Genomic DNA, 8,937 nt, shown 5'->3' with positions numbered 1-8,937 from the left:
ATATTTTCCCAAATGATTATATAGCATTGGAGTTAATTGTTTTCCAAACTAGTAATATTCACCTGTGAATGCATCTGATCCTTAGAAAGTTCACCAATGGATTGTTCAGCTTCTTCTCAAATGGGATTACATATTTTATTTCTTCTTCCATTAATCTGGGACATTTATATTTTTAATACATATTCATCCATTTCATTTAGATTGTCAGATTCATTAGCATACAGTTGGATAATCTCCAATGTGTTGTTAAATTCACAGAAGAGATTTTTAATTCAGCCTATTCATTTTTCATACTGGTAAATTGTTTTCTTTTTGGGCGGGGGGGGGGGGCGATGCATGGAGTTCACTGACTTTAGGGATGTGTACCATCATCTGCAACATAAAGAGACCTTTCTCTCAGGTCTAGGTATTTGCTGAGCTTGGCCAGAGCACCATGAAGGATGGGGTTTCTGGGAAGTAAATGTGAAACAACAAACAGAATCCAGAACCTCAGCTTCCAGGTCCTTGTTAGACACAGTTGTTCTCATCATTTCTCTCTGGACTCAAGCTGCTGATTTTCTGAGCCAAAGTCTTGCCACAAGCAGAGGTAAGACAACATTAGCATAGTCCTTAACAGCTTCCATTCCATTCTGTTCTAACCCCGGGACACGGCGAGGTCCGGGCTTGGTTTCCAGTCTGCCCTGTCCAGTTCCTGGCTCGGTTCTCGTGGGTTGGCATGGGCACCATGTGTGTCAGCAGGCCTTCCCCAGGACCATCAGGCCTGTGAGCTTGGCAGAGAGGGTCTGAGAGTTCTGGAAATCCCTCACAATGTCCAGCACAAGTCTTGCTCTCTTTCATGAGTGGTCTCTCTAAGAGCCGGGCTTAGCCCTGGGATGTTCTTCTGTGCTCATTAGTACAGAGTCAGGATCGAGGATTTCTTTGTCCACTTGTGCAGTCATCTTCTCGGGTGTCCATTCTGCTCCTTCCCCTGATCTTTCTCCAGAACCATCTGGCCCCAAATTGGGAGCCAGCAGTTCTCAAAGCTGCAGTAATTGTCAGTGAGGAGGAGCAGGCCTGCAGTCCTATGGCCGGCATTTTGTCTCAGATCCTTCCCCTTTAGACTAAATGCACCCAGGCAGGCGGGGACCATGTGTGGTCAGATGTTCCTTTGCCTCCCAAAGTTGTCCCCAGAACACCCACTGTGTGTGTCGCTCCAGGTGTCAGATGGTCTCTGGGTTACCAGGGCTGATGAGACTCACAGAGTAGCCCTGGAAGATGGTGCAGGCCCTCACTGGACAATGGTTTGTGTTCAGGCCTGCCTGGCTCTCCTGCTTCTCCTTCCCAGGCCCCAGTGTCTGTTCAGTCCTGGTATCCATCTCTGGCCCCTCAGGGCTGAAGCTGGTGGCCTGGAAACCTGTGGTGATGAAGGAGCCAGAGATCCCACAGCCCAGGCCGCAGTTAAAGTTGTAGCCCAGGATCTGAGGGACCCTGTGGTCAGCATGAGGGCCTGCCTAAGGATGGCATCCTGAGCTCCCAGGGGACAGTCAGCCAGGGCCACTGCCCAGCCTCCCCCTCTGGGGGAGCCCTCAGTAGGCCTTCATTAGGGTATCTGGCTGGATGCTAGCTCAGTGGGGCTCAGCGTGACGTTGATAGCTGCATCTCTTTCTTAACTAGCCGAGGAGATGAGATCAGGAATAGCCTTTTTTTTTTTAAATAAAATGAAAGAATAATTTGTCTGTTTAATTTTATTTTTTCCCCTATAAAACCAACTCTTAGATTTATTAATTAGTTCAATAATTTTCATCCCTTTAGTTTCTTTAATGTTTCCTTGGATATTCAGAATTTTCAATTTGGTGTGTAATTGGGGATTTTTAATTCAGTCTTTTTTTTTTTTTTTTAGCCTTTTCTTTTTCATCCCTAATATATTGATCTGCTTTTTTCTTTTTTAGAAAACTAAAGTTTCCCCTAAATACTTCATTGGTTCTATCAGATAAATGTGATGTGATTTCTCATTATTATCTTTCTCTTTGATGAAATTATTATTTCAATGATCTGTTGTTTCTTCTACTTCCACATTTCTTAATATTCTTGGTTCATTCCTATTTTAATAGTATGATAGTATTCCAATCAATATGCTAAATAATACTCCATTTCCTAATGACTAGGCATTTCCATTGTCCCAGTTTTTTTTTTCAATAACAAATTAGGCTGTTTAAAATATCATTGATCAGTTCTACTCAAAAAACACTTTCTAAGAATATTCTTAATAATAAAGTTATTGGGTAAAAGGCCATGATTATCTTTTCTCAAAAAACATTTATTTATTTTTTTATTTTTACATAAGATAAATTTTTGTCCTTCCCTTCTAGAGATATCCCATTGAAGAAAGAATTGTTCTTTTTTATACTATGTATTTCTGACTCATCCTATGCTCTTCTGGGTACTTATTGTATTTAGGCCCAAAGTCATTACAAAATCTCCTCAATTAGAATCATTGCCACATAACCAGAAACAGCCAGACCATCTCCTACTGTTCAAAAACATGTGCATTGGTAGTCTGTCAAGTACATATAGATAAAACATTTGTGATGGACTTCATGCTTCTCTAATTGGATAGAAGAAAGTCTGAACTCTAAGATACCACTACACACCTCTCAGACTGGCTAAGATGGCAGGAAAATATAGTGATGAATGCTGAAGGGGATGTGGGAAAATTGGGACACTAATACATTGTTGGTGGAGTTGTGAACTGATCCAACCATTCTGGAGAACAATTTGGAACTATGTCCAAAAGGCTATAAAACTGTGTATACTCTTTGACCCAGCAGTGTTTCTATCAGGCTTATATCCAAAAATGATCATAAAGGAGGGAAAGGGACCTACATGTGCAAAAATGTTTGTGGCAGCCCTTTTTATAGTGGCAAGAAACTGGAAACTGAGTGGATGTCCATCAATTGGAGAATAGCTGAATAAGTTATGGTATATGAATGTTATGGAATATTATTGTTCTGTAAGAAGTGACCAGCAGGATGATTTCAGAGAGACTTGGAGAGACTTACATGAACTGATGCTGAGTGAAATGAGCAGAACCAGGAGATCATTGTACATGGCAACAGCAAGACTATATGACAATTAATTCTGATGAACGTGGCTCTTTCCAACTATGAGATAATTCAGACTAGTAACAATGATCTTGCATCTATACTCAGAGAAAGAATTATGGGAATTGAGTATGAATCACAGCATAGCATGTTCACTCCTTTTTTTTTGTTGTTGTTGTTTGATGAGATGGCAGGGAGAGCATCATGTGTGAGCCACTGCAAGGTCAGAAAATTCCATCTTTCCATGGCAGTGAGTGGCTGAGGAGCTTGGCTGAATTTGAATTCACTAGACAAGGAGGGAAAATCACACAAATACCTTTACATAGAGATGCATTCAGACTTTTGGGCAGTTTCTGAGCAGTTGTTGCTCTTCCCAGACAAAAAGTCCTTCTTTGTCCAGCTGGAAATCAGCAGTTTCATTCTGCAGCCCTGCAGGCTCTTGTTCCATACTCTCTGCTCAGTCAGGCTTCAGGTTCTCCATAGAGCCTCAGGGCAGAGGAGTAAAAACTTCTCCCAGCAGACTAGGAGTGGGTAACTGTGACCCCATCTGTCCTGTGTCTGCACCAAAGGCTATGTCCCTTTCCTCACATTTGCTGAGGGAAACGTCCTTCAGGGGTCATTGGTGGTTCTCCACTGGCATTTCCAGACATGTCCCTTTTCTGTAGAGAGAGAGACCAGGACTGAGTTCTGAGGTGTCTCTGTGTTTTCAGCACTTTCCACTTATTTCTACTTGAGCAGGGCTTCCAGTAACTAAACCAACTGTGATTTCTCTTCTGGAGAAATATGAAGCCCCCTGGCTATCAGGGAAAGAAGATCCCAGATGCATTTCTGAGGGTGAGTGATAACCAGGCGGACAGGGGATGCAGTCCCCTGAGTGCCAGCCCTGGACTGAAGGAGCCTCAGGGTTCTGACTTCCAGTCTGACCTCAGGCACTTCCCAGCAGTGAGACCCTGGACAGGTCCCTTAACACTGTGGGTCTCATCTGTGACATGATGTGGAGAAAGAAATGGCAAACTCCTCTGAAATATGAATCTCTGCCCAGAAATCCCTCAGAAGGACTTACAAAGGGTCAGATGCAGCTGAAAACCCCTGACCCAGAAATCTAGTCAGGGACAGGACTTACTGCCAGCAGGAGCTTGGCTGGGTCATTAGAGTGAGTTACCTTGGAAATATTGGGCCTGGAGCTCTTTTTCAAGATCCATAGGCCTGAGAAGAAGAGCTGTGGTTGTCCATCCTGCACTCCTGTAACCTCACCTTTTCTGTCAAGAATGGTTTTCTAGTAAATCTGCCCTTGTATTTCTCTCTAGTCTCAGAAAAAGCTGTAATTCTTCTTGATTATACTTTACCTTCTACCCATATGCAGGGTTATTTCCATGACTGTCTTCTCTTCTTAAATCCTTAAATTATTTTTTCTCTTTAATGAGTCTTTTCTGAGAGATAAAGGGAAAACTTTCTGGTATAATTAAGACTGACCTCTATTTTCAAAAACAAACCATTACTACATATGCAGGTAGCAAGTGTTTTATCAGTGTTTGGGATGCAGGATTTGTGTGTTTATCAGCATTTTATAGATTAGGGCTGTGAAAATCCATAGCATTTTGAGTTGTCCATGGTCACCTCCCTAATAAGTGTCACAACTGGTATTCATACTTTGGCCTTCTACCTCATTAAATTTATGGAATTTTCTAGAAAATGGGAACATAGGACATGAAAGCAGGCTCTAAGGATCTGACGTTACCCAATGTAAACTTCCTAGTTAGCAGACCTGGGTTCAGAACCTGCCTCTTAACACTTATTAAGTGTGACATTGGACTATTCCCTTCACCTTTCAATGCTCTTTTTCTATTGAGGCCTTGAGTCCTGCCCAATACTTTGTGACCCTGTTTAGGGTTTCCTTGGTGGAGATCCTGGAATGGTGTGCCATTTGGTTCTCCAGGTCATGTGACAGGTGGGGAAACTGAGGGCAACAGGATTAAATCACTTGACCAGGGTTCCTAAGCTAGAAAGTGTCTGAAACCAAATTTCAAGTCAGAAAGATGAGTTCTTGCCTAGAGGTTCAGTGCTCTGTGCAGTATGGCAGGGACACCTCATTGTTCAGTGTTCTAGGTCTCAAGTTGTAACTTTCAGAGAAGGTGGAAACCTGTTTAGGACTAGGGAATTTCTTCATAAAATCACACCTTCAATCACTATCTCTTCTTCAGTGTTACCAGAGATCAACTTGAAACTCTCTGTTTTAGAATTATAATTTTTATCTCTGAAAATTTAAATGTTTTAAAAATCACAAGCAGTTCTGCTACCTTCCCCTCAGCTCCCTTTACCTTCCACTCCTTTGTGAACATGATTCTTCTACTTTGTCCAAATTTGTCAACCTTCTTCCTCATGGGGAAGACTGAATGGACTCAAAAGCAGTTTGCTTTTCCACACAATCATGAGTAATAGGTGTGACACTTTTCTGTTTTTTTTTTTCAGATTCAGAATGTGAAACCATTCAGCTTCAGCTCCAGCGCAATGTATTTCCACAAGAGAGCCATTCACAAAGAGACTCAAAAAGCATGGTTTCTGGGATTCCAAATTGGGAGAAATTTGGAATTATGATTCTGGATTGGAAAGGCAGACAAACAACCTGGAAAGACAGCTAATAGTGAAGCATAAAAAAACTGTCTCACAAGTTCAGTGTTCCATATTTTTTCCAATTTGAAAAAAAACCAACTCAGTTCTCCTTCCAAAACAGAGAGTTTCTAGAGGAAAATGTTTTCATAATCATTTTAGAATTGGAAAGTGCTTCAAATGGTATACACACTTAATTAAACATAAGAGAATTTCCATGATGAAAAAACTGAATTCTTTCAGTTACTACTCAAAACTTAATCATTATCATAGAGTACATTCTCAAGGAAAACATCATAGAGTCAATGAATGTCTCAGAAGCTTCCATATCAATTCATGCCTTACTGAACATGGAGGAATTTGTAGTGGAGAGAAATGTCATCAATTTGGGGCATGTTGAATGATTTCCAGCTACAATCCATATCATACTATTCATCTGAAAAATCTGCAGGAAGAAAAGCCTTTTAACAAAATAAAAAAGGCAGGAAAGCTTTTCACCAGAGGGGATATCTTGCTCAACATAAGAGAATGCCTAATTTAGAGAAACCTTATAAATGTAATGAATGTGGAAAAGCCTTCAGTTGTAAGAAAGGCTTTGATATACATGAGAGAATTCATACTGGTGAGAAACGTTATAAATGTAATGAATGTGGAAAAGCACTCAGCTATAAGGGAGCCCTTAAGAAACATGAGAGAATTCATATTGGAGAGAAACCCTATACATGTACTGAATGTGGAAAAGCCTTTGGGCAGAAAGGAACCCTTAATTCACATAAGAGAATTCATACTGGACAGAAACCCTATAAATATAAGGAATGTGGGAAAGTCTTGAGCAGTAAGAAAGGTCTTGATATGCATGAGAGAATTCATAATGGTGAGAAACCTTATAAATGTAACGAATGTGGAAAAGCACTCAGCCATAAGGGAGCCCTTAAGAAACATGAGAGAATTCATACTGGAGAGAAACCCTATACATGTACTGAATGTGGAAAAGCCTTCAGGCAGAAGGGAGTCCTTGATTCACATAAGAAAATTCATACTGGAGAGAAACCATATAAATGTAAAGAATGTGGAAAAGCCTTCAGGGATATGGGATCCCTTAACAGACATAAGAAAATTCATACTGGAGAGAAACCCTATAAATGTAAATAATGTGGAAAAGCCTTCATGGAGAAGAAAGCCCTAGAAAGACATAAGAAATCTCATACTGGAGTGAAACCATACAAATGAAATGAATGTAGGAAAGGTTTCTACTATATGACAGACTTTACTGTACATGAACAAATTCATACTGGGACGAAACCTTATACATGTGTTGAATGTGGAAAAACCTTTACGCACAAGGGAAGTCTTAATTCACATAAGAAAATTAATATTGGAGAAAAACCTTATAAATGTAAAGTGTGGAAAAGCCTTCACGCACAAGGGAAACCTTAATTCACATGAGAGAATTCATACTGGAGAGAAACCCTATAAATGTAAGGAATATGGAATAGCCTTGAGCAGTAAGAAAGGCCTTGATATACATGAGAGAATTCATACTGGTGAGAAACATTATAAATGTAATGAATGTGGAAAAGCATTAAGCCATAAGAGAGACCTTGATCGACATAAGAAAACTCATACTGAATAGAAACCTTATAAAGTAAAGAATGTGGAAAAGCCTTCAGGCAGAAGGGAAGCCTTAATTCACATAAGAAAATTCATACTGGAGTGAAACCTTATAAATGTAACTTGTGTGAAAAGGTGTTCAGCAGCACCTTACTAAACATATGAATATCCATACTGGAATGAAACCATATATATATGAAATGTGGGAAAGCCTTTATTTGTAATGAAGGCATAAACAGACATAGGAATTCATACTGAAGAGAAACAATATAAATATAAAGGATGTGGAAAAGCCTTTAGGTATAAGGAACATTTTAGGAAACATGAAAGAATCCATCCACATAACCTTTAAATGTAGTGAGTATGGAAAAGTCTTTAGCATTAAGGATCACCTTAATAAACATAAGAAAATTCATACTGGAATGAAACCCTAACAATGTAATGAATGTAGAAAAGCCTTCAGCCTTAAGTGATACCTTAATAAACATAAAAGAATAAACACTAGGGAGAGAAAACCTCTGAATTTACTGATGTTGGAGAAGTCAGTATTTGAAGTCCAAACTTCACCTAACAAAAAATGAGAACCCCTTTGAATGTAATAAATTTGGGGAAATTTTCTTGTGAAGCTTAAGAAACATCAGATGATTCACACTGGAGAGCAGTCATTTACTTATTAAGAATGTGAGAATATTTTCAACTAGCAGAAACTCTTAAGAGATCTAGTAGAAGTTGTGACCTCCCAGGTAATACTTGCCTTGGTGATGTAATAACACCTGCCTGTCCTGTGCATAGCTTGCTATTTCCAAGCTGTACTTTTCCAGGCATTCTGGCCTGCTCAGTCTGCACTCAGTTTGCACTAATCCGTGTCATTTTGACTGGCACAAACCCCCACTTCAGTCTGCTCAATGGCTGGGAAAGCTTCAGGAGCAGAGATATTATGGGAATGAATCTACAGGAGTGATAAGCCACCTGCCCAGATGGGAGGAGAAACAGTTTGAGAATATTGAAGTTTCTCCTTGAACCCATCTTTCACATAGTTCCTTCATACACTGACTGATTTATCAACTTTTTGTTTTCATTTTGTGTTTTCTTAGCAACACTGTGCTTAGAAATCATTTAAGGGTGTACCCTTAGTGATAATGAACATCTAGTCTTTTTACTCTTCACTTTGGAAAAACACCAGTGTCTTTTTGTATTTCTTTCTCTCACTTTTCATAATCTCTGTGAGAGCTGGAATAGCTAGTCTGATTTCTGGTATTTTCATGGGTTGTGCATTCCACAGAAGTCTTACTGGACATGAAGTTTTAAAATGTTTTTTACTTTATAAGAAAATAACTTCATGTGTTCAAGCTAATGTAACACATTAGGCAGTCTTACTGACTAAGCTATTGCGTTTTGGGAAACAAAATCTTTTCTAGCCAGGGGAGATGGAGGAGTGGAAGACAGAACTCAGGGAAGAATGGATTAAGATATTAAAACTGTCTGGCTTAAGTTAATTTAAGGATGCAAACTAGACAATCTCAGATTTTGGACACAGTATGGATTAAAAAGCTAAGTAAAGTCTAACTTTACATCATTCTGTGCAAACAAGATAGGATTTTTTTCCCCCCATTATCCTGAACTCAATAGCCATTATTTA

General features: G+C 39.6%; 1 pseudogene; it reads left to right on the top strand.

Moving 5' to 3' along the window:
* Positions 1–3,863: 3,863 nt before the first annotated feature.
* LOC141552618 (uncharacterized) lies at positions 3,864–7,792 on the top strand (annotated as a pseudogene).
* The last annotated feature ends 1,145 nt before the right edge of the window (positions 7,793–8,937 follow it).

Source organism: Sminthopsis crassicaudata, chromosome 2 (assembly GCF_048593235.1).
Source record: "Sminthopsis crassicaudata isolate SCR6 chromosome 2, ASM4859323v1, whole genome shotgun sequence".
Lineage (NCBI taxonomy): Eukaryota > Metazoa > Chordata > Mammalia > Dasyuromorphia > Dasyuridae > Sminthopsis > Sminthopsis crassicaudata.
The sequence above is the reverse complement of the archived record's forward strand: the minus strand, read 5'-3'. Positions and strand labels throughout refer to the sequence as shown.